At 42.1% G+C, this 27471-nt stretch overlaps 1 protein-coding gene across 6 annotated transcripts in view; it reads left to right on the top strand.

Moving 5' to 3' along the window:
• Nucleotides 1–27471, top strand: part of FOXP1 (forkhead box P1) — a 375365-nt gene that overhangs the window by 212513 nt on the left and 135381 nt on the right. The gene's annotated exons all lie outside the window — the stretch shown is intronic.

Here is a 27471-nt window from a genome sequence, read left to right as displayed (position 1 = left end):
TCTCTTCCGGGGCTCCTTTTTGTAATCATTCCCTGGAAACACCCAAAGATCAGGGCTTGCTTCCGTTGCCGGATTGTGTTGAGTCTGGTGGCAGCGATTGGGTGAACTGCTGTATACAAATAACTGGTTTCCAAAATATGTCACTGGGTGGAAAATACGCTAACGTTAAGTTTTGTTTTTGCAACAAATTTTAATATAACCTAGCAACCTCTATCAACAGAATGTTTTCTATTAGTGAGGAAGGCTAAAGAGGTATCTGCTGTGCAAAATGTCAGAATAAATAAATAAATACATCCATGTCCGTGTTCCTCAACTCAGAAGAATCAGAACCAAATTGTGTGTTTTGCCTTGGTATTTTAATTAGTGTATATTCTGGGAAGTGACCAAATTCACCAGTGTAAATTATCTGTATAATACGGTTTGGCTTTTTCTTTTCCCTGATAAAATTCTGAGGCCCTCTGAGGAAATTTTACACCAAAGTGCTGGGCATGTATCATTAATGTGTTTGGGAACAAAGGCTGCAGCAGAGCCATGGTGAATGCACTCACGCCTAACCCTCACTTTCTCTAATGCAATAAGGATTCTTAAAACCTTTTAAATAAGCGATTGGCATCTGTTTAAGACTCCCCTAAGTGTACAGTGATCTTTTTAGCAGGTTGTTGTGGAGAAGAAAAAAACCTGTGCTCAAAAACAAAGCAAAGTGAAGGCTTGAGGAGGAGCGGGGCACCCCATTTGCCAACCTAAGACAGAAAGCTGCCATAATTAAACAAGTCAGAAAAATGGATAATACTAAATGCACAGACTTTGGTTGTTTCAATCATTTCGTCCTACAGGTTTTTACTTGAAGTGAGAATACCATCAGTGAGAAAATCACAGCCATGCTGAATTCATTACTGCAGTAGTCACACAAAACCATGGATAAAATTTCAATAACTGCAGGCCACAGTTGAGTAAACAGTTGCACTGAAACTTAATTCCTGTTGACTTTTCCCTCATTCTTTGCCAGGGGCACATTCTGATTCGTAGTGCAAAGACAACAGGGGTTACAGCTTTGATTAATATAGGACAGTAGAAGAGGAGTAAAATATGTTCCACACAAAGGTCTCATCTTAAAAAAGGCTTAGTATCAAAATGAGTTAATTACACTGTGTTTTCCATAGGAGCACTATGGAATTTTCCAGTGAGGCTTTGTGCAGAGAGAAACAGGGAGGGGGGATCATGCAGACGTGCACACGGTGGACCAGAATGGCTCAGACCTCTGCTCCTCCACCATGAGCTGACCCTGTGCCAGGGCTTCTCCACAGCCATCCCAAGGCTTGTAGCTATCCCAAGAGCTCAGGATGTCTCAGATAATGTTGTCACCTCACATGTAATGGCTGGTGTCATTCAGCCGCCCATTTGGTCAGTTAAGGAGTGGCACCCATTCATTCCCAGTCCTCCAGCCCTCCCCAAACAGTGCTCTGCACAGACCCGAGTGCTCAGGGCTGGGGATGGGATTGCCAGGCTTGGGATTGCTTTCACACAGCTCTGATTTTAGCTTGGAGTTTATTTATCCTCTGCCAGTACAGAGAATGTGGTTGGGGATCTTGCTTTTCTCCAAGTTCTTCAAAGACCTTTATGTTCTGTGTTTGAATTCTGCTGTTAATTGGTTTTGATGACTAACTTCTCCATGGAGTTTATCTTTTATAAAGCAAGTTGATTGCAAAGTTTAAAACAGTTATTAAATAAAAAAGCGACCAACAAACCCAGTCCTGATAACAATAAGAGGCTAATCGGAGCTAGCATAAAAATATCAACCTTGGTGTTTGGAAAACATTTTTAAATGCTGAAAAGAAGAAAACCCCGTTGTTTTCAGACAGCTAATGCAAGCATTTACAGATACACATACAACATGGAGCATAATGTTTAGATGTTTCTCCGTATACAACATATGCTCTCAGGTCACTTAACAGAATGCATTCTACAAAACACTCCTTCAATACAAATGAATGAGTTCTGAATTAAACAGCTATTTCTTAAGAGCATTTCATTCAAATCTTTTCATTTTGCCACCTGGCACTTGTTTTGTCTGAAAAAAATAAAAATCAGTGGTGGGTAGTTTGAGCTTTGCTGCTGTGGTTGGTTGTGTGTTCCCATGATGAGCGTGGCAGAACAGAGAAACCTGCATGTACAATGGCTTGTGAAAGCAACTGTGCTGAATTTAGGGTCAGATTTTTGGTGACATTTATGAATTTATTAGGACTAATAGCTTTGTTAGTATGAGAGAGGAAAACAGAAATACTTGAGGGTTTTTTTAGGAAGTTTTAATGGGTTTGCAGACTTGTAAACATTTTACCATGGAAAAATATGGAGCACCACAGCTGTTCATATGTTTGCAGCAGAAGTGTAGGGTGTGATCACTCTTGCTGTGAGTACAGGGAGGACTTGTAGGACAAGTTTTATGCTTCCCATGTCATGTTAGGGTGATTCTGCCATGCAAGGAGACAGAGAGTGATGTGATGCTCAATTATTTTAGCATTAGCAATCTCATAAAACGTACTGTTAAGCTGGGAGTAGCAAATGTGGGGATGAGTTCTGCTATTTATAATAAAGCCAAGTAATTCCAACTGATGTTTATGTTGGTGAAGTAAGAAAGGCAAAGCAATACAAGTGACTCTTCAGGGATGGTATGTATGTGGAAGAGTTGGGTAAAAGTGGAAATGCATATAGATGTCACCCTCAGAACCAAAGTATAAGGGAAAGAGAACTTTTTCTCACAGTATTTTGGCACCTGCTGGGGGTGGCAGAGGTGGCCTTCCCTCTGCTGCTGACTCCACTGGTGCCAGAGGTCAGCATCTCGTGGCAATAATTGTCAGGATGTGGTGGAATGGGCAGGGGTTTGGTGACCTGCTTATCAAGTCTGGGGCAGGCATGAAGGTTACCTGGATCATTGTACTTCCTAAAGAGATGAAGCAGGGATTTGGCGTGGGGTCAGGTAGGGGGGCTCAGGAGCTTTGTCCCAGAGTGCCCACGGAGGCAGCACCAAGCGACAGAACAGAAAACCTGGGAACAGAGTACCAGACAGAGTCTGGCAGCATCTGTTGGCTCTAAGGCATCATGAAAAACATTTGGGAGGTGCAGAATGGGTGTTGGAGTGACCCACAAGCTGAAGGTCAGGAGGGACAAACTGCCTTTTAATGTTCATGATCACAGCTGTAGTTGCTTCAGCGGTTTCTGACATCTCCTCAAATAGAAGGTTTGATGCCTCAGTTCTTTTTTTTTTTTTTTTAAAGCTTATAAAATAAATATTATTTATTGCATTTTATTTTTATCCTCAGGACTATTCATTAAAGTGTTCTTCACGTTATTAGCAGTGAAACAAGACTGTGAATTGAACAAAGAGAATGATTACAAAGTTGAATCCTGATGCATAGCAGCAAGACACCAAGTGCTGTGTTGCATGGTGGCAGAAATACAAACCTCTCCACATCAATAGCCGGATCCACTTTGATACCGTAACTTCAAGTACTGCCCCACGAGTATAAAACTCAGTATCTTTGTCTAATCCAGAAAGCTTTTGAACTTTGAGGAGGTATGACTTTAATAGTAATTTGTTGACAGATTAGCTGCAGAGATTGCAAAGGGTTTATTTTGCAGAACTGGCAGGCTCCTATCAGTGTTCTCTTAAGGAAAAAAACACACACTGCTGTTTTGCAATTGCTTGCATTTATTGACAAGCTGCGCTGAGCAGGCAGAATTGGAATGTTTGGATAATGTAAACCTATAGCTTGTCTGATGGAGTGTAGTGTACTTTTAGGTAGTGCATAGATTGCTTGATAAAAAGGGTTACAAGGTGGCCGTGTTTATGACAAACTGGAATAGAAATACAAACGCAACTGGTATGTGGAGAAAGAAGGAGGAGGTTTATGTAAAGAACTGTGGGGAAGTTTCTTTTCTTCACTTTGTCTGTGAGCTGTACTATACTGTAATTATGAAGTGTCACTTCAAGCTTTCTGAAGAATTTAGATAAATACTAGTTTTGCCATGTGTCCACCAAGTAAGGAAAGAAGGGGGTTTTCCTGTTATATCCTGTTTTGTGCTTTTATTCCGGTAAATATCTGCAAGTGAAAAATACAGTTTTGTTCATATGTAAAAGAAGGCCTGATAGACAAAAGAAATTTGGACTAGATTCTGGTCTGTGCCCTGCAGTTGGGCTGTTTGTGGTGTCTGTGTGAAAATGCCAGAGTTGGGCCCTTTGGCAGAGGTTGTTTCATGAAATGTTGGGATGTGAAGGGTTAGATTGAGGGAATCAAACTCCAGAGGGAATATGTGGGTTCTTCAGATTTTGTTCATGTTCAAAGACAAGGAAAATGTACAAGAAATGGGGGATTTGGTGTATTGTTGAGAGGCTGTTTTAACTGGGCAGATCAAAAAGAAAATTTGACTAGAAAGAAATCTGAATTTGCAGTGTAAATTAAAGAAATGCTTTTTTTTTTTTTTTTTTAATTGGTGAGTTTCAGGTTATTTTGCAAACCTGTGAGGAGAGGTTACAGACCACATCAGGAGTTTAACAGTCCCACTGATCATCATGTGGACTTCTCTCTGTAGAGCAAAACTGCTAAATTAGATCCAAGATAAAGTCTTTGTTTCATATTGACATAACTGGGTTAGACCAAAATTGTTTGTTAGACTTAGAAGGGAGCGTCTGTGTTGAGTCATTTTGTCCAAAGAGACAGAAAGCCTAATTATTAAACTGCTGTTGCTATTGAAGGAGCCATTTGAAAGTATAGATTAAGCTCCATGCAGGCTATTGGATTGTGTCTGATTTTGTATTGTAGTACCCTCATAATTGAAGATTACAACGTGGTGAAAAGATGACTGCATTTGTAGAGCTTCTGCTGTTTCATCAGAGATTGTGAAAAACAACTTTATGTTCCCAGTAACTTTGTGGTTTTTATCATTCAGACTTTTCCCCCAAGTTCTGCCATCTCCCAGCATTGAACGGAAGGTGACATGATGTCTTTTTAGTCATTCAAATCTAATAACTTTTAATCTGAAGGTTAAGTAGTGAGATATAAACTAAGAGACGATAATATCAATTTTATGTTCACTGAAGGGCACAATATACCTCTTTCTAGTAGAGGGAAAATTGTGCGTAAAATGTCTTTTGCTTTTCAATGGAAAAGCTGTGGTTCTGAGAGCTTAGGAATGAAGCAGCGTTGGAAAAATTAAATAAGTTTTAACATAGGCTGGCTACCTTGCCTGGGTTTTAGAATCAATGATTTTTTTCCTTAATAATTCAATTTTTAGATCAGTTGTCAATGAACCATGCTGAGAACATTCATGCAGCATTCTCTATCCTCACTATTGCTAATGTCTTTGTTATAACTACTTATTGACACCAACAAGCCCTAAATTTTCTCTAACTGTTGAAGGGTAAGGGGAAACTACTACTTAGTTGCTATTGCTGAGATTATTGTTTTCTCTTTGTCCTGGTTTTGTTTTATTTTGCTTCTGATGTCTTTGATAAATAACTGCATAAACCTGAGTCCTCAGAGCACCTTGACATTGGCACCCAGAGCTCTGCTGTTGTGTGTGCAGGTACAAGCATGGACATGCAGAAGCTGGGTCATTAGACATGTAATCACCTGGGTTACGTGCACATCCAAATCCAGAAGTCCTCTGTGGGCTGCCCATGTCTATTTCTGTATTTATTTATTGTTTTACAATAGCTGCTTTTACTTCGCCTGGTAAATTAGGATCAGGCAGTAATCGTTTAGGTTTCTGTGGGCTCTTTGAAGGGATGGAGCTTCTGAAATATGTTTGCTGGGTTGATTTTTAGCCTTGCATCTCTGTGAAAATTCAGCAGTGGTGTGTTTGTTCCCAGCTGTTTTCGTAGGTGTGCACTCTCCCCTTATATTTGCTTATGCTTACTCATAAGCAGTAAAGTTCCACCGTCAGGAGTGCTGTTTAGGGAAAGTCTGCAAAGGAATGCTTTAAAGCTGTTAGCCAGCACGTGTATACACTGCAAAAGGCTTCCAGCAAGCATCAGATATGAATTAAAAGTCTGTTTCAACTGATTGATGTTATTCAGATTATTAAAGACTGTTCCTCCTCCAGTGATCTTCATACTTTAAGCGTTGTTTTATAAGTGGTGCAACCACTTATTTGTAGCAAAAATATATATAAATATATATATATCTCAAACTTAAAATGGTAGTGTGCCTATGGAGGTGTAAGCAGCCTTTAATTCACATGGAACTGCTCCTCATTGTGGCTTTTAACGTTGCAAGATGCTTAAGCATGTGCCTAAATGTAAGTGCATGACTAGTCTGATTAAGGTCACTGGTACGTCTCATGCCTGTAAAATTAGGAATGTGCTTAAGTACCTTGCTGAATTAAGGCTTAAGTAATTTCACACTAATAAGAAGTTGCATGGATTGCTGATATTTTAGAACTAATTTAACTTTATTTGGAGACACGCTGCATGCAGGGAGATTGTTTGGCAGTGCCTGAGGAGCAGCAGTGGAATTGCAGCTGTTTTCAGTAGCGTAGCCCCTGATTTCAGTGGAGTTTTTTCTGACTTAAAAAACATTTAAATAAGAACAGAATAAAATGCCATGGTTTCCTGCATTATGTTCAGGGGAGCTCCACTGGGTATCCCAGCAAGTGAGAAGAATGTTAACAGTACTGTTGTAATTTATAACAGTGATGTTGTAAATAAAGATTGGGATATGAAGTAAAAATGCAGAAGTTGTGAATGCTCTTCATGAGTTTATTTAACTGCATAGCACCCCATTAATTAAAAAAAAATAACAGAAGGTATCTTCTGGAGGCTTAGTGTAAACAGTGACATTATATAATGACAGTTTTGTAGGATAGTGTTGCTTGTTTTGTTGCTGCATTCTGTATTTTGTTAGCCGTGCTCCCTACATTTTCAAAACATAAACTATATTTGCAACCTGTTTTAAATAGTGCAAATATATCTCTTTCTCCCCTATAAAAGCTACAGATTGTGTCTGTGGAGTGTATAGTCTCAGACATCCCTGAAGCCTGGGGCAAGTGCCAGGTTTATTACAAGTTGGGCTTTTCAATTTATTTTGAATCATATTTCTTCTTTTTCTTTTTCTTTTATGGGTTTTTGTTTGCTTTTTGTTTTGTTTTGTTTTGTTTCTTTTCTTTTTTGTTTTTTTCCAGGCTACTGAAAGTAGGGCTGATAAAGTGAAGGTTGAGGAGAGTTGGGCTATTTAATCTCTCTGACAATGTGTTGTAAAACTCATCAGTGCAGTTCTCCCCTTTGCCCCCAGCTCTCAGAGTGTGTTCCCAGGCAAACCGAAGAGAAGGATGCAAGAAATGGATATAATTCCTTGTGTTCTGTGTGCTGACCTAATACTGGCTCTCATTTAATGACCAAGGATTGAGGACTGGGATGGTTACAGACAGAAACATCGCTGGGCATGCAGCTGCATGCCTGGAGATGGGTCATTTTTGCTTGGTAGAGCATTGCAGTTCCAGGTTTAGGTGACCTCTTTTGATCAAGCTTCAAGGCTGAGCTAATTTTTATATGCACATTTGGGGCCTTCTTACCTTATGAAATAGAATAAGCAAGTTTTTTGAAAGGATTTAATTCCTTTCCAGCAAGAGGCATCGTTATTGACGGGCACAACACAAATGTTTCAAATTTGGAGATGCGGAGCAAGGTCACAGTTTGCCTCCAGAATCTGAAGTAATCAGGATTTTATTTCAGATAAAACCTCTGGGGCTGATACTTAGAAAACACAACTTTTAACTGGCATTACGCAATTTGCTATGGGTCACTTAGCCAAATATTTGTGTATGGGTCTTTTTTCTTCTTTTTTTTTCCTTTTTTTTTTTTTTTAAGACTTTCCAAAGTTCAGGTGGGATTTCAGGCTTTAACAAACTCTACCTGGAAATTAAGTGCAGGAAGGGAGGGGGGGAAAAAATCTTGTCTATTTGAACTAGAGTGATCACAAGCTAAAAGAATGTGGTTGCTGTTGGCGTGCTCAAATCAAGTTTTCCTTAAATTTTCCTTGTTATTATCACCGATACTGAAAAATGTCTGCCAGGAAAGAACTGCAACACCAGTGAAATGTTGTAAGACCACTGACTGTCTGACATTCTTGCTTTTTTCCTCCTTTTTCCAGTAATCAGTGAGATACGTGCAGAAATAGGGTAAGGTCCCTAGCTGTTCCCAAGGACTGTGTGGGCAGAGGGTGGATCTTCCCTAGTACCTTCTGGCATCCTGAATCAGCAGCAGACCCACAACTCTGGGAGGATTTGGCTGCTCTCTCACGGATGAAGCTGGAGCATTTGTCTTCTTAAACCATCACCGTTTTTTGTTGCTGTTTCCACATAATTAAGTGATTCACTGAAGGAGAAAGGTCAGGCAGGCACAGGGAAGGAGGATGGAACTTGTTAGAAGTAGTGGGGCCCAGCATCTTGCAGCAAAAATTAGAAACAAGATGGAACATAGTTTTTCTCATGGATAAGAAAGCATTTGGAGCACTCAGATCCTCCCAGTCCAGTCTCAGCAGTCTCTGGGAGAATTCTTCTGGCCTCTGCTTAAATGAGAAATTTGATCTGCAGATGAGCTCACCTAGGAATAGCTCTGGTTTTGGGGTGAGTGGCTGCAGTTTTATCTTGACTTTGTTGTGTTGCATTGCATACCTGCTCTCCTATGTCATCCCTCTTCAGGCTCAGAGCAGGATGGACAGGTGTGTGTGGAAAGCAACTGCTCTGGATTTTGTTGGAAAGCTAAAGTTGAAAGCATCCAGTGTGCTGAGTGTGCAGGTGTGGGAGCTCTGTTTGGGACAGGGGTGCTCTGTGTCTGGTAGAATCCCCAAAATGTCTCCCGTGGAACAGCTGGCTGTGGCATTCAGTTATAGCTGTAGGTAAAGTGCTTTCTGTAAGGTCACAGAGAGGGTTTGGTACAGCTAAACCTCACCAGTGCTTCATTTTAGTGCCTGTTCTTCCCTCTCAATAGCTGTACTGGTTTCTTCATCCCTGACATGGTATTTGGGTAGCAAAAGCATTTGTTTTGTTCAGGGAAAACAGTCTCCTTCCTTGCTTTCCCATGGCTGTAAGGCTGTATTACAGATCCAAAAGAAAACCCTCCAAGTCAATAAACAACAAAAAGCAGACTTATCTTTTATAGTGTTCTTGAAACAAATGTAAGGTTATAGCACTAAAGCAGGTTTTATTAAATCTAGACGTGAATCCATATTGAAGAAGTAATCCACTGCTTCTTTTCTGCTTCTTGTCTTTTTAATTAGCGCTGGCAATGGGATTGTTAGCTTTTAAGATATGGTAAATATGAGCCTATTAATATTATTGAATATAATACTCAAGAAGGAGCAGGGAATGCTGGTAACTGTAGCTGCTTTATGGAGGAGCTAAAAGTGGGCTCTTTGCTGTTCCACATCTTCCTTTATGACTACTGGGGTGAAGCCCTTACTGGCAGCCCTTCCCCAGGTCCCTGGAGCAGCTGTTCCTGGAGCAGCCATCCCAGCAGGTGCTGTGGGACTCTTGTCCTTAGTCCAGTCTGGCAGGATAGGTCTGAACCCCTTTTCACAACACAGTCAGTGTTCAGAGTTTAAAATAGTTCTGACTCTTTTTCCTTGAGAAATGATTCACCAGTTGCTCCGATTAATGCTTTTTGAAGTGCTTTACTGTTGGTTTCAGTCTCTTAACTTGGGCAAGGACTGGATTATAAGGGTTTAACAGTGATTAGCTCTGTTTACAGTATTTTTTCTTGCTCTGAAAGGCACGGTGTTTGCTTTGCTGAGGGGTTTTATTTTGCAGAGTTTCTGTTGACCACCTGCTTTTTTTTCATAATTGGTTGCAAGGACAATTGCTAGGCATAATAAATAAAAGATACGGCCTTCCAAGGCTGTGTCATAGGGACTGTACGTCAAAGATTCATAAACTGTGAGCAAAAATACGTGCCTCTCCCTGGGGGCAGGGAAGCGTGTGCCGTGTTCACGTTTGGGGATCCTTCCAAGGTCATGGAGGTAGGAACTTCTCCAGTGCTGGCTGATGGCCTGGCTGGGCTGCAGCCACGCTCACGATAGGGCAGCCCACCAGCCCAGGTTTGCTGTGAGCTCCTCCTCTAGTCTTAACGTTTTTCTTTGTGGGTTTTGGAAAAATAGACTTTTTCCCCCCCCCAGTCTTTCCATGCAGACCAAAGGCTGGAGTAGAGTGTGTCTGTGACGCTCCTGAGTCTGTCTGATCTGTTTCTCAGCAGCCTGTCAGTAGAGCTTTCAGTCCTGACCAGGCCTTTTGGTGCTCAGCTCTCCATTAGGAAGGTTTTCCCCAGTGCCTGACCAAAAGTCTTATCATGGAATGGCTTGGGTTGGACAAGAAAAAACCAACATCCCTCTATGTCTAATCTTGTATCAGGTTGTTGATGAGCCAGTGAGTGTGTTTTCCCATTTAATTGTATATGTCAATGATGATTTTGAGAAGACTCAGGACACATGTTTCTGAGGAGGCCGTACTTCAGTCTCCATCCCAGTCACTGTCCTTCATCACTCCCTTAAATCTGAAGTAGAAAACAGGAGGTTCAAAGGGGGACATGGGCTGGGGGTGTGAGTGAAAATCCCATTTCATGTTCAGTGCCCAGAGTCCATCCGGAACCCCCCAGTAACTGCCTTAGCCACGCCTCTGTCATTTGGAGGCCTCTGTTCCTGTCTCTGCCAAGTCCCTGTCGTCCCCAAGACAAGACATCTGCAGTACATTTGTTTAAAGCAGGGAGATGACAAGCATTGAAACAGATGTTGGAAAGCAGAGCAGCACAAGGCCTGTGCTAAGTGAATGGCCCATTGGGCTGGGGCTGTTTGATGGCTGATTACAGAGTGAGCCAACTGTTCCTTCAGAGCAGGCTGCACCCAGGAGATCCCCGGGCAAGAGATGTGCTTTGCCAACATGTGGTGCTCCCTTTGTCACCCTGCCTTTTCAGGTGTACCTGAGGACAGCACAGGGAACAGGATCATCATTCAAAACCTCTTAGATGTGTAACACTCTTGCTTATCCAGGCTGAATTGATTCCTGGTTACAAGTTGAACCATTGGAAAGCATCAAGAGCGTGCCTCGGCATCCAACAGCCAGTATCACTCATTAGTTTGAATGAAAAGCCTGTGCAAGCTTTATCAAAGCTACAGAGAGTTTTATCATGATCAACATAAAACAATATTCTGTCTGAAACCTCTGCACCATATTGCCATATAAAAAGCAGCTAATGTCTAGTGATCCTTGGTATATGAAGCAATTCAGGTTTATCACAAGCTGACATATTATGCTTTGAAAGCAAAGAATCCCTTTTGTACCTGATCTCATGTTTCCTAAGACCAGCTTTTCACCTCCTCTCATCTTGTCTCTAGGAGCTGATCCCCTTGTGCTGGGGAGGTAGAGCTCTTGTTAAATGAACTCGTGAAACCTGGGAGTATTTACCTGTTAGTCATCTTGGGCAAGACATGAACTTGCTGAGTAAGGGAGCCGGGCTGGGGCTCAGTTTGTTCAGCCTGTGGACAGGAGCTGGATGGAAAACTGGCCCCTAGCAGGGAAAAAGTACCCCTTCATGTTCTCATATGTTTGACAGGCATCCTGCAGTAAATGTCAAGGACACAAGGGCTGCCTCTTTCCCCTGCGTAAGGCACAGTCAGGTCCTGCACGTGGTGCTTTCCCAGAGCTGGAGGGGCTCCTGAGCATGGCTGGCACCAGCATGCCCTTCACATTTTCATGGGGTTTCTGATAATCCATATGCATCCAGAGATTCCACTGCTACCTTATCTAAGGGAAGGAGAGTGGGGCTCCCCAGGCTGTTTGAGCTGCCTGCAGATGTGCTGCCTGCCAATGAGACTGTTAGGCACCATCACATTTCCATCTTGTCTTCTTCTATTCCGTTTGTTCCATCTCATTTTTTTTCTGTATGTTGTTCCAGACAGGCGGTAGGTGACAGGCACATGGTGGGATTTTTGGGGTGTCCTAAAATGGGGCCGGGACTTGGAGTTGATGATCCTGTTGGATCTCTTGCAATTCAGGATATTCTATGATAGCCTTGAAAATCATTACTTGATTGCCCCAGTCTTTACAGGAACTTGAACCATTTACCAAAAGCATTTTATAAAAGGACTGGCTCCCATATGTCCAAGTGAAAAACACTGGACTGTGCTTGAACCTCCTTATATCATTATTGTTTATCCAAAAGGATGAAAGGAAGAAAGATCCAGGACACCTGGAGGGATGAAGGGAAGCAGAGCTCCTCTGTGCCTGCCCTGCAGATTCCTTACCTGACCAGCCCATACTGAGCCACAAATGGACTGCAAATCTTGCTGCCCGGCCAGAAGAGCCAAGAGGCAATTCCCCTTCTGCCCCAAAAGTCACTGCAGAGACAGGGAACTGCACCAAGGGACTTAATTTTCAGGAAATCTTGCTGATACCATTGTTTTGGAGGTAGCAGCCACAGCACTGCCAGTGGTGTGTCCCATCCAGCCTTTTCTCTCTCTCTCCAGAGGAGCTTTGGTCCTCAGGTCTTGGTGCTCCCCTCATCTGAAGCAATACAGATATTGTGGAAGAGCTAATGTCTGCCAAGGCTTTGACCTGAACATGGAATTGAAGGGGAGCTAGGTGCATGAGTATGCTTTTGCTCATCTAAAATGGACGTTCACTGAATAATGAGAAATTTATTAAGTGTAAAAGAGTTGTTATTATTTATTTAGAATGTATTGTTCCCACGCTTGTGCTTACCCTTCGTGAAGCTGGCTTTGTGACTTGGCAGTGCAATCAGGAGTTGGGCTTGATGATCCTACAGGTCTTTTCCAACATAAATGATTCTGTGGTTCCAGTTTGTCATGCAGTGCTGGCTTTGGGCTCTGCTAGATTTGGTTCTGCTTGGATTTCCCCAAAAGTTTTGCAGGGGCACATCTGGGCAGATGATGTGTGAGACACAAGACCACTGTGTCCCCACCCAGAGGTGGCCCAGGGCACTCCCCAGTGGAGCAGGGCCAGGACAAAGATCTCTGCTCACATCCTTGGTGCCCACCACCCCTCAGGGCTTCAAAAACCTTTCTCCTTCCTTCCTAAGATGCCATAATTGAGGCAGCATGTGTGGATTGACACCCAAAGTGATGCTTGTTGAAGCCAGCTGAAAGCAGGAGGAAGTGGAATGTGTCCTTGCCCATAGCAGGGGGTTATGAAGTAGATGATCTTCCCACCCAAACCATACTAGGATTCTATGATAGGATTCTATAAAGATTAAAGGGATTGATGGATCACTTAAAAGTGCAGATTGTGCTTCCTTCAGATGAAGCAATGGGAGAAATGTTTCTAAGTCTCACAGTTGTGTTCATGGAGATGAGTTTGATTACCAGCAACAAGCAGATGCAGTTGAAATAGGTCAGTGCTGTTACTTGTAGAAAAAGTGTTTATTTGTGGCCTTAAAATGAAAAAATCATTACGCCAGAAAATATTAATAAATAATTGATCAATAGTGGAAAAGGTTCTTTCTGTAAATAAACTCCAGTGTAATTAATAGCTCTGTGCTCAGTAGTGTGCATGCAAAAGAAGCTGGGGATGCAATTAATGTGTCAGGGGCCTGAAGGACATCTGCAGATAAGGCTTAAACAGTCTGTTGGAGCTGAACTCATGAACCTGGTTAAACTGCTGGACTTGTTTGTTTCAGTAAAACTTTCGTCTCTGCTGTGTACATATTTTATAGCATTCTAGAAGAAACACTAAGTCATATTTTTAATATAATGTTGGTAGCAAAGTATGAAGGACAGAGGAGGTAACAGAGAAGGCAACTTGCTAATGCAAAAGCAGTGTACTGAAAGTCACTTTTATTTCTTATTTATAATCTACATGCACACTCTGGATAATAGATGACAACGCTCATTCAGTACTTTAACTTCAAAGCAGAGAGAAGGCATGGATGACAGAGCTGGGAGCTGGAACACAAAGGTACTAACAACAAGAGGAAAAATGCCTGTTTACTGGATTGCATTTGTTAGCACGCTGTCTTCAGATATTGTTCCCCCAGGAATAGTGAGAATATGTGCTGCACGAACAATGATTTAACATCTGAAAATGGTACTTAAAGAGTTTTCTGTCTGGTAGTAATGTGATGAAGGCTTCTGAATGGAACCTGGGGACTTCATTTCTTCTATTTATCTATATGTCTCTCTGGTTTTAGTCAGTGGTAATTGCATATTTAACCCCTTAAATAGGTTTAACCCTCTCAGCACCAACTTTTTTTTTATTTTATTTTTGGTCTCACGTCTGCTTTTGTTACACTACAGCTGTGCTGCTCTCATTCCCTGCCAAAAAACCAGAAAGACAAAAGGGATTTTGAGAAGTTGCGGCCAGGGAAGTGCATCGAGAATAATGCCAAGCTCCACCTCTCGTCTCCCTTCTCTCTTCTTCCTTTTTTGAGGAAAGCAGTAGATAACAGCATCCAAGGAAAGTGTTTTAATGGGATTCAGTACAGCTGTGAGCCTTATAGCAGAGTGAGAGGGAGAAAGAGGGCTGTAATGAGGGGGGAAGTTGCAGATAGAGCAGTAAATCCACAGTATAAATTTGCTGCTTACTTCAGCAGTCTACTTCTTTGCATCTTTCTCAATTAGCACTTGTTCTGGGGGGCTTGCTTAATAGCTTATGTGAAACAAATATTAACATAAATTGTTTAATTATATCAAAATCTTGAATTCCTCCAAGACGTAAAATTGTTTTTTAGCTAGGAATACATCTGCAATAAAACATCATCTAGTTAAAGTAAACGAGCTCTAAGGAAAGTCGTAAGATTGTAGCTGAGCTACTTTTACAGTTTATTTTCATGGTATTTAAATTATGATACCAGTGGGTATTTTTAATTAGTGCCTCTTTAAAGTGTGCACTTGTCTACATAAGCCATTTTGGCAAATTTGACTCATTCATACCGTGGTTGCTGTAAAAGAGGCCAGCACAGCCTGCAGGAATTGGAATTAAAAGTTTCTGCAAGCTGTTGTCGACATGACCACATCTCATTAACTTAAGAAATGGAGATTATTTGCCTGAAAGCTTGATTTGACTAACAGTAATCAAATATTAGGCTCAGTGGAGAGGGAAGAGGAAAAACAGCTTCACTGTTGTGATCTATATCCTTAAGTGTTGTGTGGTTCACTTTAAATAGCTGTGGCATATTTCTGCTATGCCAAACATAAAGGGGAAAAAATGATAACACACAAAGCTTTATGAATAATCTAAGGTTAGTTTTAGTTTCCAGCCTGAAAATTCCATATTATTTACCAAGTTTACCAAGGGTAAATATAATTTTTCTGATTACTCTAACATCAAGAAGGATTAATTATCTTGAAAATAGTTTCAAAGTTTAAGCACTGGAAATTGCTTAAATCTCGTGATTATGAACTGTTAAATAGGCATGAGCCTTAAATTTGTATCCTAGAATCATTTAACTGTTTTTAATGAAAGAAGATGAGGTAGGTTGCAAAATTTTGCATAAAAGAACCAAAATAGTGAGGAGCCTTTTTCATGTGAATACTTTAAATAGCTTGGCAAATGAAACAGCTGAGGAAAAAAAAAATCTATATTTTGTGCAATAATTAAGGTATGGGAGTAGGAAATTCAAAAATATTTGTGCTTGAGAGAGTGGTAGGGTCAAAATTCAGCATTGTGTGTTTGCCTGGTAAGCAAAGGACAATGTCATACCTAGATGGAAGCTATGGCACACGTTGTTAAAAAAAAAAGGGTGCAGTTAAACAAAAGAAGATAAAGTCTTGCGCCTTTTTATGTCTTTGAACTGAGAACATGTGCTGCATTTTACTAAAGGAACATGAGCCTTGAATGTAAGTAACTGGTTTTTGCATTAGGTACTCCCTGGAGGTAGCAGAAAAATATCATGTCCCTGCATGAAATGCGAATGTGAAATCTACCAGAAAGAAATATTTATGACCATTTTATGCTTGATTAGACTTGGATGACATCTGTTAGAAGACAGGGACTGGACAAAGAGAGAGACGCTCGGGGGCAAATGTTAACAGAGTTGTTTAGATGATGCTGGGGCAGGAGCGTCCATTTACTGCCAGGCAAAACATAGGAATTGTGTTAGCGAGAGTGCAGCTGACAGGAATTCGCCGTGATGGAGACAGTGTAAACTGACGGGCTGAAATAGTAAAATGCAGCTGTTGATATTCGCCGCGCTGCCACGATTTATGGGCAGGTATCGCAGCTGAGCACAGATACTGTAACTTCCAGGGAGCAGATGCATTAACAAAGTTATATAAATGTGAGTCAGCTATAAAAAAGCGACATCTTCACTTTTTAAAGTTGTTATTCCGCCAGGCTGCACTGAGAGTTGGAAGGACTTTCCGGAAAGAAAAAAAAGCTGGATTTTCTTTTTCTTTTTCTTTTTTTTTTTTTTTTGAACTCTGCAGAATACACTGCTCTGAAGCAATCAACCTGATTGTTTACTTTCCCCTCCTTGCTCTAGCACTGGAGCTTTTCCCCATGCCGCATCCTGTTCTTTTCTGAATGAGATGAAGCTCCTTGGCTGCATCTGCCCCAGTGCAGGGCAGGAGGGACGAGCATCCGACCCCCCTGGCCCAAGGCAGCAGCACCAGCAGCTGTAAATCTTTAACTCCAAAGTTTGACAATTAATCGATGGTGAGCCTTTATGTGTTTTTCATGTTAAACTGTTGTTTACCAGCTCAACCCAGAAGCGGGTTTTATGGCTGGAGGTACAAACACTCACATCACTCTGGGTCGTTTCCCAGCTTTCTTTTCCTGTAAATTTTCTCTGTCTGGAATGCTTATGGGAAATGTTATTTTGTTTTTGTTTGCAACAGCTCTGTTGTTTTGATTTTGTCTGAGTGGTATGGAAAACAGTACGTCACTTGGAGTGGGTGTTTTGTCTATTGGCCATTTGGCTATTCCACATATATTTCTCATACTTACTACATGATGACAAGGGAACCCAAATGGCATAATTTTCCAGCTGAATTTTGCTTTCCAGTTTAATAATAGTGAAAGGAAAACAAAGTTAATAGATTTAGCAGTTTTGATACTGCTCACATGCTGATAGATGCCTTTGGATTTTTTTTCCCTGTGGTTAAGGGTCTATTTAGACAAAGGTCAGATTAATGCATATATCAGTTTCTGTAATAAACTGCATAAAGATTATGTTACACATTTTGCATACAGTTGTGAAAAACTGTAATTTAAGTACCCAAGTCCATAAAAGGGTAATAAACAACTTCAGTATCATCCATATGATTAGTCTAGGGTACTTTTTACAGTGATTTTTGAGGCAGTCCATAACAGAAGAAATAGCAGCAGATGCCTTTTAATTGAAAAATGGTCTGAAATAAATTTTGCACTTGAAAAGAGAACACTGCATTCTCCATTTATCTGTTTAGCTGAAGAGATTTGAATGTGATATACATGGATTCCTGCATAGTATTTACCATGTTGGGAAGAGCATATCAACAGACCACAGAATGCAGCTTTAAGACCAGATAATTTTTATGTATAGTACCGAAATATAAAATGGAAAGTATGATTAATTTTTCAATTTCTCTCAGCAGATATCTAATAATTGTGCCCATGGACTGCCAAAGGCTCCCATTAAAGATTTAAAATGCAAAGAAAGGTAGAATCAAAAAGATGGTATTTTGGATTAAATAATGTAAAAAAAACTGTAGGGCAATAGCAAAGTGAAAAAGCTATTGGCAAAATAAAAGCGTTGTGTCAACTCTCCTTGAGACAGATTTCAACATTTACACATCCAACTACATCTTTTTTGTAGCTGGGATTTAAAATAAAAATCCTTAAAGGTTGCTTAAGCCAGCTATGATTTTAAAATGCATTTTTGGACTTTCAGGTTATGATATGCTTGTTCTCAACAGAGTGATGAAAAATGCAGTGTGTGACCCTGTGTTAGAAATATCTCCATAAATACAGTGGCAAGGGGTGTAATCTGTTATCCAACATTTAAAAGCATGTTAGCAAACTCTAACGTTTCTTTCATTAGGTACCAACAGATACAGGGTGGCCAGAAAGCATTTTGCAACAGCTTCTTGGGAATGTGCTATTTTTGTTAGCCTTGGAAAAAGGGATGCTGCAGCCGTAGTATATAGAGGCTGTCAGAAAGGTCCAGCTGGACTTTTCCTCCCTTTTCTGTACTGTCTTTATCACTTTGCTCAGTTCCACATAATAACATCTTCATCTGAGATTGCTGTGGCACAGGGGAACTGCATTTGTTGATCAAATTTGGCTGGATAACACTGTGATCTCGTATCCTGAAGTGCGGAGATGTGCCTGGAATACGTAAGCATAAAGCTGGCCCCTTGATTGATTGATTCTGCCTGTCACAGAACAAGATAACTGGATCAGTAAATACCCTGTGCACTTCAACTTCATCTATACAATCAAAAGTGAGGGCATCATGGGGCTGAAAAACACCGAGGCATGATGGGAATATCTACATTTCAGAATGATAGCCAGGAACTTGCGAAAAGCGAGGAAGAAAAGAAAAATTTTTTATTCCTCCTTTTCCCTGTGTGTTTGTACACGAAGAGCAGTGAAAAGCACATTAATTTCGGAGTGCTTGTGGTGTGTCTGTGTCTCCCTGGATTTATTTCAGCTTCAAATCTGTGTAACGCTGCTGCTGTTGCCAGTGGTGCTAAGCTAGCATAAGGCAGAGGTAAAACAGATGATTCAGACTCTGGATGTTCCAGGGAAAGCACATTATTTGGGGTGTCCTGTAAGAAGGTGGCATTTTATCAGATAAATGTAATTAAGTTATGCATCTAACTTGAGTTGATTTGCTACTTCGGCAAGTCCCAGAACTGTTGGGCTGAGCATCCTAAATTCAAGCTGCAGAATCCAGCTTTATTGTGGGCATTGAAATTGAATATTTAAAGAGAATGAAGAGTGAAGGCACCAAAAAGAAAAAAGAAAAAGAAAAGAAAAAGGTAAAAGATGACAGGTGGAAACATTTTAATTAAAAGGCCACACTTTTATCCAAAAAATAGAATATGAGCAAATCAGACAGGATTTTTTTTCCCCTGTGTTTTCCCAGTCTTTTTGGGCTAGAAAATAACTGCCTTAGCACAATTTTAAGAAATTCTGAAGATGAGTGTTCCCCCCATAAGAGTGTGTGTGTGTGAGACATATTGCTGATAGAACTTGTCAGTCCATCTCCAGCCTGGCTTGTCCTTTGTTCTGCCCTGCACCAGGTTTGTCTCTGTGAGATGGGGAGACACAGCAAGGAGAAGCCTCTCAGGGCATCTTCACCAAAGTGTTACCACAGCAAGGTGTGGTCACCTGCCCTGTCTCCTTCTCAGTGGGGTACTTGGCAAGCACAAGGTGTTAAAGCCACAGCAAGCATTTGCCAGGCAGAGCCTGCTGTGGTCCTGTAGCATCTCACCCTCAGGTGTGTCCTGCACACCTTCCTGTGCAGGGACAGGTGCCTGATCCCTCTGGGTCCCTGCAGCTCAGGGTAGTCTGTGGTTCTGTGTTCCTCTAACACCCTGTGTAACTGGATAAGGCAGCACCAGCGCTGAAGCAAATCTGTAGGCTCAGGGCTGCAAGATCAGGCAATTCCAGGAGCAGTTTATTACTATCCTTTTTTTGCCTTTAACTGTTTTTACAGTTTATTATGAGATGTATGTGTGGTGTTTAATCTGGCACTTCTGTTCAGTGCTTCATTTGCCTGAGACACAGGTAACACAACGTCCTGTAAAGCATTTATATGATTTCTTCAGACACCTTGGAACTGTGAGGGGCTGGAGAGATCCAGAGCCCTGTGGTGGTAACTGAAAACCTCTCAGGCCATGCCATGCTGCTGCATAAACCAGCTTAAGCAGAAAATACTGCCTGTTTTCCTGTTTAAGTATTCTTCTGCATCTACGACCAGTTCTATCTGGCTATGGTTTCAGTATATGTATTGCTCCCAAGTACAGCATTGAAAGGATTAAATGGTTGACTGGGCTCTCTAAACTATAATTGTCTCTCTCTGGATTTTCTGGCATTCCATATAGTGGGGAAGGTTGCAAACTGTATGATCAGGTATTTGCTTCCTTCCCTTACCTACGTGGTGACAAAAGGCCAGACATTCATTACTGAGGAGGATACAGTATTTACTCTGGGTTTACTCTGGGTGCAGCTTTCAGCACTTGGTTGGAGTACCATTATTGTATGATGCTGCTATGATTTGCTGGCTGTTTTGGATAAATAGTTGAAGGAAAATTCAACAAATGGTATGAATAGCCTTTTCTAATGTGATTGTGTCCCTCATTTTCCAAGATTTCATTGAAAATCTGCATTTTTTTTTCATCTACCACCTGTCTTTTTATGAAGAGGATGCTTTTTCTTTGAGACTCCGAATGACTTGGAAGACACAGAAAAGTCTGGTGTGGCTGTGCACCAAAAGTACTTCCCTGTTAGAGGCTGTGCATGGCAGGCTTTGCTTGGAGAGAGGGTTTGAGGTTGTCCCCTAAGGGTCGCAGGGCTTTACCTTTTTTGGTCCAGCGGATTGCAGCTTTGAACAATTCCTTTCTAAGAAATTGGACACGGATGAGTTACAGTGGTCACATTTCTGTGAGGCTGCACACCTACAGTGCCTCCTGATGAGCTGCCCAGGGAGCCTGGGCAGGGTTCTGCAGGCTGCTGGCCACAGCTGGGAGCTGGAGGTGCATGGTAGCCCAGGTACCTGCTGTGCTGGGGGCTGTCCATGCACAAGCAAGCCTCAGGGCAGGTATCTGTGCTATTTGGCCACCATCTGGGAGAGGCACATGTGATGCTTGTTATCATATCTGTCTGCCAGGGGGCTCTGGAGGGGCTGGGTGCTGCCTGCCTGAGCTGACATTCTGCAGCACTGGGAGTGCTCGCCAGATGGACAGAGGTGCTGGAGAGCCTCTGCTCCCAGGGAGACAGCAAGCAGGAGCTGAAAGCTGGAAGGGAAACTCTGATTTGGACTGGCAGGAAGAAATAATAGAAGAAATAAGAGTTGCATTCTTCTCACCCAGCAGCTGGAGTTGTAGTAAAGGGATGGGCAGCATCTTCCTCTGTGCTTTCTCTGGAGAAACTGGAAGAAATACCTAAGTCAAATCCTGTAGGGTGTGATGACCAGAAGATTATGTAAGGACTTTGCTTCAGGTTGTGGTGGATCAGACCAGGGAGATTCAGCCTCATGGGGCGTGTCACAATAGAGAGGTATGGGCTACAGGCAGCCCTTGATGGCTCTTCACACTCTTAGTGTAGCAGTCGTTCTCTGATTTATGGCATTGGTGGAAAGACCTTTGAATTTGTTGGTGTGGAAGTTAGCTGGAGCAAATTCACAGCTAGCTGTAGACTGTGGCCTTCTTTCACGAACAATATAACACAACTCAAGGAGAGCTTTAAGTTAAGTCCAGCTGTTTAATAATCAATATGTTAAATATTAGCTAAAAATGCAAAAAATAATATTATCTGCAGATTTCAGGCAGCTGGGGTTGTTTTGTGCAGAAAATGCGTGGCAAGTGTTTATTTTTAAATGTTGACCACTGCTATTAGGTATTTATGACATTGGAAACACAACAGAACGCTAAAAGCACCACAACAGCCTCAGGTTGGCTCAAATTGGCTGTAACCACAACTTGAAGAGGGAGTTTTATCCAACATTAAATGCTGGAAAACATCTCACAGCGCTTCTCAGGGATCAAAAGCTTTGCAAAAGTGGTCACCACTACACAAGCAGTGTGAAGGATGCAGAAGCAGTGAAATGTAGGAGTTTCCAGTGGCCAGGATTATTCTAAATAAAATCTCCTGGGGAGCAAGAACCCTCTTTTCTGTGTTATGTACCTCTGTCCTTGTTCTTTTCTTTTCCCCGGTCCTTCAGCTGGGTGGGGTGAGAAGAGCAATTTTTAGGCAGTGTCTACAGGGTGTTTTTATGAAGCACCAATGTGAGAAAACTCCTGAATTTGACACAGCAGTGGAAGGTGGGGCAGGTTCATGGCTCTGAGGGTAGTTCTGAACCCCTCCACCGTAGGCCTTGTTTTCTTTGGCTGGAAAGTCTGACAGGGCTGACATATTTATGTACAGAGCTAGTATTTAGCTTGGAGTTTTACACTTATGAATGATGAACTAAACAGAACTCATTTATGTTTTTCCTTCCCTCTGTAGCTTTCTTTTTTTTCCTCTTATTTTTTTGAAATGTGAGGTTACGTATTGCAGACAAGTCTCAACATATCCACCCTGTGCTTGACCACCGGAATTAATAAGTAGCCACATTCCTTGATGATTCTATAGGGATTGGAAGCTAGGCAGCAGAGTTTGCTATGCAAGAGAGTTAATAAAAATTTTCATTGCTGGAGGAAAGCTTATATACAGTAGTCTGTTTGTCCTGTATTTCAACCACCTGAGTCAGAGCCAAAAAAGCAATTGTCTACTACATATTTCAAACAGATGCTGAGGGGTAAAAGGAGTGACTAGAATTCTCAGCAATAAAATGCTGGCTCTTTAAGTTCCCTTGAAGGAAGTGAACCTATAAAATTTTTGCTGCTGACTTGTTTGTCCAGTTCTTTGAAGTATTTAACATTAATTTAGTCTGCAAATCATTGCCACCTCAATTTTTCATTGAAGTATCAAAGCCTGCTAAACACATAACCTTGGAGTGCACAAAACCCCCTGATTCCTTTAGCAGATATATTCATTTAGCTGTTACCCATTTGAAAACTTCCTCCTGACTCTGGTGGTGGGGTAGGAAAAATTTGTGAAGATTTTTTTTTTCAATGACTATTAATTTCACTTGCAGAAGGTAAGTGCAATTTAAGTGGTGGTGTTCCGCTCTTTTCTGTTAATAACACCCGTTGTGGCTCAGCATCAGAAACTGAGGTGGAGAGCCAGGATGGTTGTGTTTGGTGGAGCAATGGGCTCTGCAGGATTATTAGAGGTGTGGGTGTTGAGGAGGAGATGTGCCTGTCCTGTGCTCACCTCAGTGCAGGAGCTGGGTGGGAGCTGTGGTGGCAGCCTCAGGCTGCAGCTCTGTCTGCCAGCAGGTCCTGGCCTTTTTGGGCCGTGCCCAGGATTTCTGAAAATAAGAATGAATTGGTGACAATCCCACTCACGCCAAGTGAAGATGGAGTGTTTCCCTTGTCTCAGATATTCCATTTCCTAAGCAGTCTTCGGGCTCAGACCAGCAAAATGTATGCAAGGGTCATTTTTGTTGCTTTTTGGCAAAGAAATAGCAGATTGTTCAGTAAGTGATGGATACACTGGCAAGTGTCTGAGGTTAGTTATTGCTGTGAGATCCTGATCATAGCCTCCTCGTAGGGGTGTCTTTTTCAGTTGTTTTTTTTTTTAAATCTTTTTTTCCCTTTTGACTTCTTCCTTTGAAAGTTAAATTTGTCCTACTCTCCTGGACCTTGTGCCCTGGGGGATAGGGAGGAGAAGACCCCTGGTCCCCCCACTGTGGGTTCCAGCAGAGCCATGCCCTGCCTGGCACTGCCCACAGCAGCAGTGCTGGGACCCGGCACAGGCAGAGGACATCAGCTGTGAGGGGAAGCTTAAAAAATGCCATCAGGCTTAACTTGGAAAAAAATATCAACACAGAGGGTGTCAATTGAAAACCAGCAGGGTGGGAAAGCTGCTGTACTGTAGTGGGAATGCAGCAGCCTCAAGGCCCTTTAAATGATTGGTGACACACTAGAGATATTGTTAAATTACCTTTTTTATTGGTTCTGGAGTCTTATGTCTTAAAAGACTATTCTTTGGAAGAAGTCAAGAGAATCCTTATATTTGGTTTAGATATAAACCTGAGATACAAAACCTGGATGTGGATCTGGACCTGAACTTTTCCAGTGTCTGGGGAGTATTTCAGGCTGGGATTTTGTTGAGAGATCTCTCTTTGCATGTGCTGGTCTGGAGGACTTGTGTGTAGTGTTAAACTGCAGCACAGCCAAGCTTCAGCCAGGGATGTGTTGGTATTTTGGCATGTTTCCCTACCAAACAGGGAAATAGTGAAGTGTTTCTGTCTTAAGGTTGTTTGAAGATTAAAAGGATCATTTTCTGTTTTGTTTTCAGAACCAAAAATTGAACAAGAGGATTTACAATTTGTAAAATTCACTGATTATATTGAAGAGAGGATCAGAAAGGGTTTGGGTTATGGTAGTAAGCAACAAAAAAAAAGGCTTTTTGCATCTAATTCAACTTCTAAATGTGCAGAACTACTTGTCTGTTTGTAGTTCATGAGTATTGTTTCCAGTGTGGAATTCTTCTCATCTCTGTGTTTTCATTGCCCCGTCTCTAAAATCCAGATGGTGGGCAAGAGGCTTTTTAGTTTTGTTGAAGAACTTCAGGATGATTTTGAAGGGAATGTATGTTGCTAGTAGTTTGTAAGAGAACCTGGAGCAAAGGCTTAATGAAGGATTTCTGGTGAAACACTTTAATCCAAACACTCTGGTTAAGACTTTCTCTCCAGCCTGCACGGTCCCATATTTTACATTCACTCCCAGCATGGACTTCCTCTGCTGAAGGTCCCATAGGTAAGCCACGAGAGCAAAATATACTACAGGGCCTCATACCAACACTTGGAGTGGGAAACTTTAACTGTCCAGCTTAATTTTTCATGGCTGTAGAACAATAGCTGAGATTGTGTTGTGGGTACAGAGGTGGCCACTGCGACAGCCCCATTAGCCCTGCACAGGCAGCTCTGCCCCCTTCTCAGGCTGGGATCAAGCTGTGGCCCACGGTGGCTGTTTTTTGTGGCCCATGGCTGTTTTTCCCCTGTGCTGGAGGGAGATCATCGTGGTGACACGTTCCTGCCAAGGGGAGAGGGCTGAGCACAGCCGTCGCCCGCGGAGCCGCATTTTGTATCTGCCTGCTGGGGAGCAGCTGCAGGCAGAGGAAACCAATAGGGATAACGGTGATGCTGAATGGGAAGAGAAGATTTTTTGAACCTGAAAAGGGCTGTTTATGTATCATAACCCCCTTTTCAGTGCTGTAAACCCTTTGAAAGCAGCCTCCTCTTTGCTCTGTGCAGCACGAAGCATCCAGGTTGGCTCCTCGGTGACAGCGGCAGCTCAGCGCGGTTTTTGTAGCACTGCGGAGGAATGGGGAAAATTTCGAAAAAAATCTCAACTGGCCAAAAATATTCAGCATTTTTCAATTCTGTATTGATACTTGAGCAGCAGGCTGGCATCTACAGAGTGCTGAAATAGCTGTGAATTGGTAATTACGAATTACAGCAGGAGATCAGTTCAGCTTAGTGTTCCCAAAGCCTGAGAGATCAAAAGGTGCTAGTGAGAAAGGTAAAACATCGAGTGTCAGTGAATGTGCCAGGCTACCTGAAACTTAGTTGCACTCTCTAGTTTGTAGCTGAATTTTGTAAGGGGAAAAATTTGAAAAAAGAGAATGTGGGTAACATTTCTATTGAGTCATGGGTATTGCCAGGAAAATAACAAGGATGTGAAGCAATTGCTGGGGTGCTTGTAGGTTTTTTTATTTTCCTCAGTTTTATCCTTTAGTTTACCTAGTAGAGCAGTAATTAAAGGAAGAAAAGCAGTAAGAAGCAGCAGGAGGGCAGGATTTTTTCCTGCTTGTTTTTCCTTAATTTTCTATCAAACGCAGAGCAATACAACATTTAATTTTTAAGCTGAAAAAGTGCCCCTTTCCCTTTTTCATACCCTTTTCTTCCCAGCTGTCATGTACAGGAAATGACAGTGTCAAATGATACGTTTATGTGTCACATTTCAGCCCAGTCTGGGGGGGGGTCAGCTACCCCTGGCCCATGTAGACCCAGACTGGTATCTCCCAGGCTTTTAAGAGCATCAGTAGATAAGGATCGGGATTTTGAAGCAGGGGATATCAAGAGAATCAAAGGATTTCTGAGCACGCATAGAGGCCAGGCATCACCTCCAGCTGCTCAAAAGGTCCCTGGAAGAGTGAAGTTAATCATGAGAAGAAATGGTCCAATTTTAAGGTGGCAAAAAACTCCTTTGCTTTTGCCAAGCTCTTATCCAGGGAGGAGGGCAGTCTTTCCTGGAGAGCAACCTGTCTGTCTGGGATGTATCTAGTAAAAATTTGAGATATTTTTCACCACTTTTAAAACCCTTTCACCAATCCCCCAGATTATTGGCAAAATAAGGGTAGTGGCAGATTCCTAATAACTCTCTCCCTTCTGCATCAATTATGTGTCTTTGTGAGGCAGAGCTTTGAGTCAGCTCTCCTTCATTTTGCTCTTCTGGTCGCTCCCAGGGGAGATGGTCTCTTGGTAATAGGAGCTACCTCAGTTCAGAGAAGAATACAGTTTTGTTCCCTTCTCGAATGACACATGACTATCAGGCATCTCATGAGTTCTCTGAGTGGGCACATGAATTGAACCTTTTTAGGAGTCTGGGTGATTAATGTCCCTGGTGGGTAGGAAGCAGACGCTCGTTACAGGTCTGGGGGATCTGCCTGGCAAAATTAAAAGCTGCCATAGTGGCAATGCCCTTTTACCCTCCTGAGCTCCCCTGCAAACGTCACCAGTACTGCTCAGAAAAGGAAGCAAAGTTCACCACAGGGCGGTTTAGGGGATTTTTTAGCTTTTGTTTTTGTTGCTCATGTGTTGTTGTGTGGGTTTTCTTACAGAGCAAGCACAAGAAATGTTTTAATTAGCCATGGTAGAATTGTTTTTGGCTTTTTATGATTCTGTTTATTAAGGATCCTGGGCACATTGACATGGCTGTGATCCTTGTGTCTCAACCTGGCTGCTGAGGCAAAGTCTGTAGTGCTGCCGGTGTCTGTGGATAGGGCTGGATCCCGGTGCCTGTGTCAAGTGGGGATTTTTTCCTAATATGGACAGTAGTCCACAAGCAACTGGACGAAGTCCATCAAGCTAACATCGCCAACAGCCAGTAGAAAGTTTGGCTGTGCTCTACTTGGACCAGCCCTGAGCGAGAGACCAGAAGGTAAAAGGGTTTTTCACACCCTCACTTGACATCTCATGGCCAGTGTTGATGTACTGAAGGCACAGCCCCAGGGATGCTGACAGGAGGTGTTGCCTGCTCACCACTTCCCTCTGCAAATAGCTGTACAGTCGTGGCTTTTGCAAAGTGAAGCTGTTTTGTTTTGCTTTGTTTTCCTCCAGAGAAAGCTCAGAGAAGGAACAGAGCGGGCACTGGCATGCCTGTCTAAACCCCTTCCTTTTCTAATTTTTTGGAACATATTCCTCTGTTTACCTTCTGGCCCAATACTGATGCAGTGCAAGTGTTTCCACTCACAAAACTTCCACTTGTCCTAATTTTAAAAATGTGACAGTTCTGTATATTAATTCTTATCTGATTTCTCAGTGGATTGCACAGCCAGTGCTTTAAATGGGCACTGGCAGCGCTTTCCTGGTCAGCAAGAAACAAACTAAGTTTGTTTCTAAGGAAAATATGTGAAGCAAAGGGGGAGGTTTTGTTGGTTTGTGTTGGTTTTGGTTTTTTTTTAACATCTTGATGTTCTGTATTAGGCGTAGAC

This window comes from Molothrus ater, chromosome 11 (assembly GCF_012460135.2).
Source record: "Molothrus ater isolate BHLD 08-10-18 breed brown headed cowbird chromosome 11, BPBGC_Mater_1.1, whole genome shotgun sequence".
Classification (NCBI taxonomy): domain Eukaryota; kingdom Metazoa; phylum Chordata; class Aves; order Passeriformes; family Icteridae; genus Molothrus; species Molothrus ater.
The sequence above is the reverse complement of the archived record's forward strand: the minus strand, read 5'-3'. Positions and strand labels throughout refer to the sequence as shown.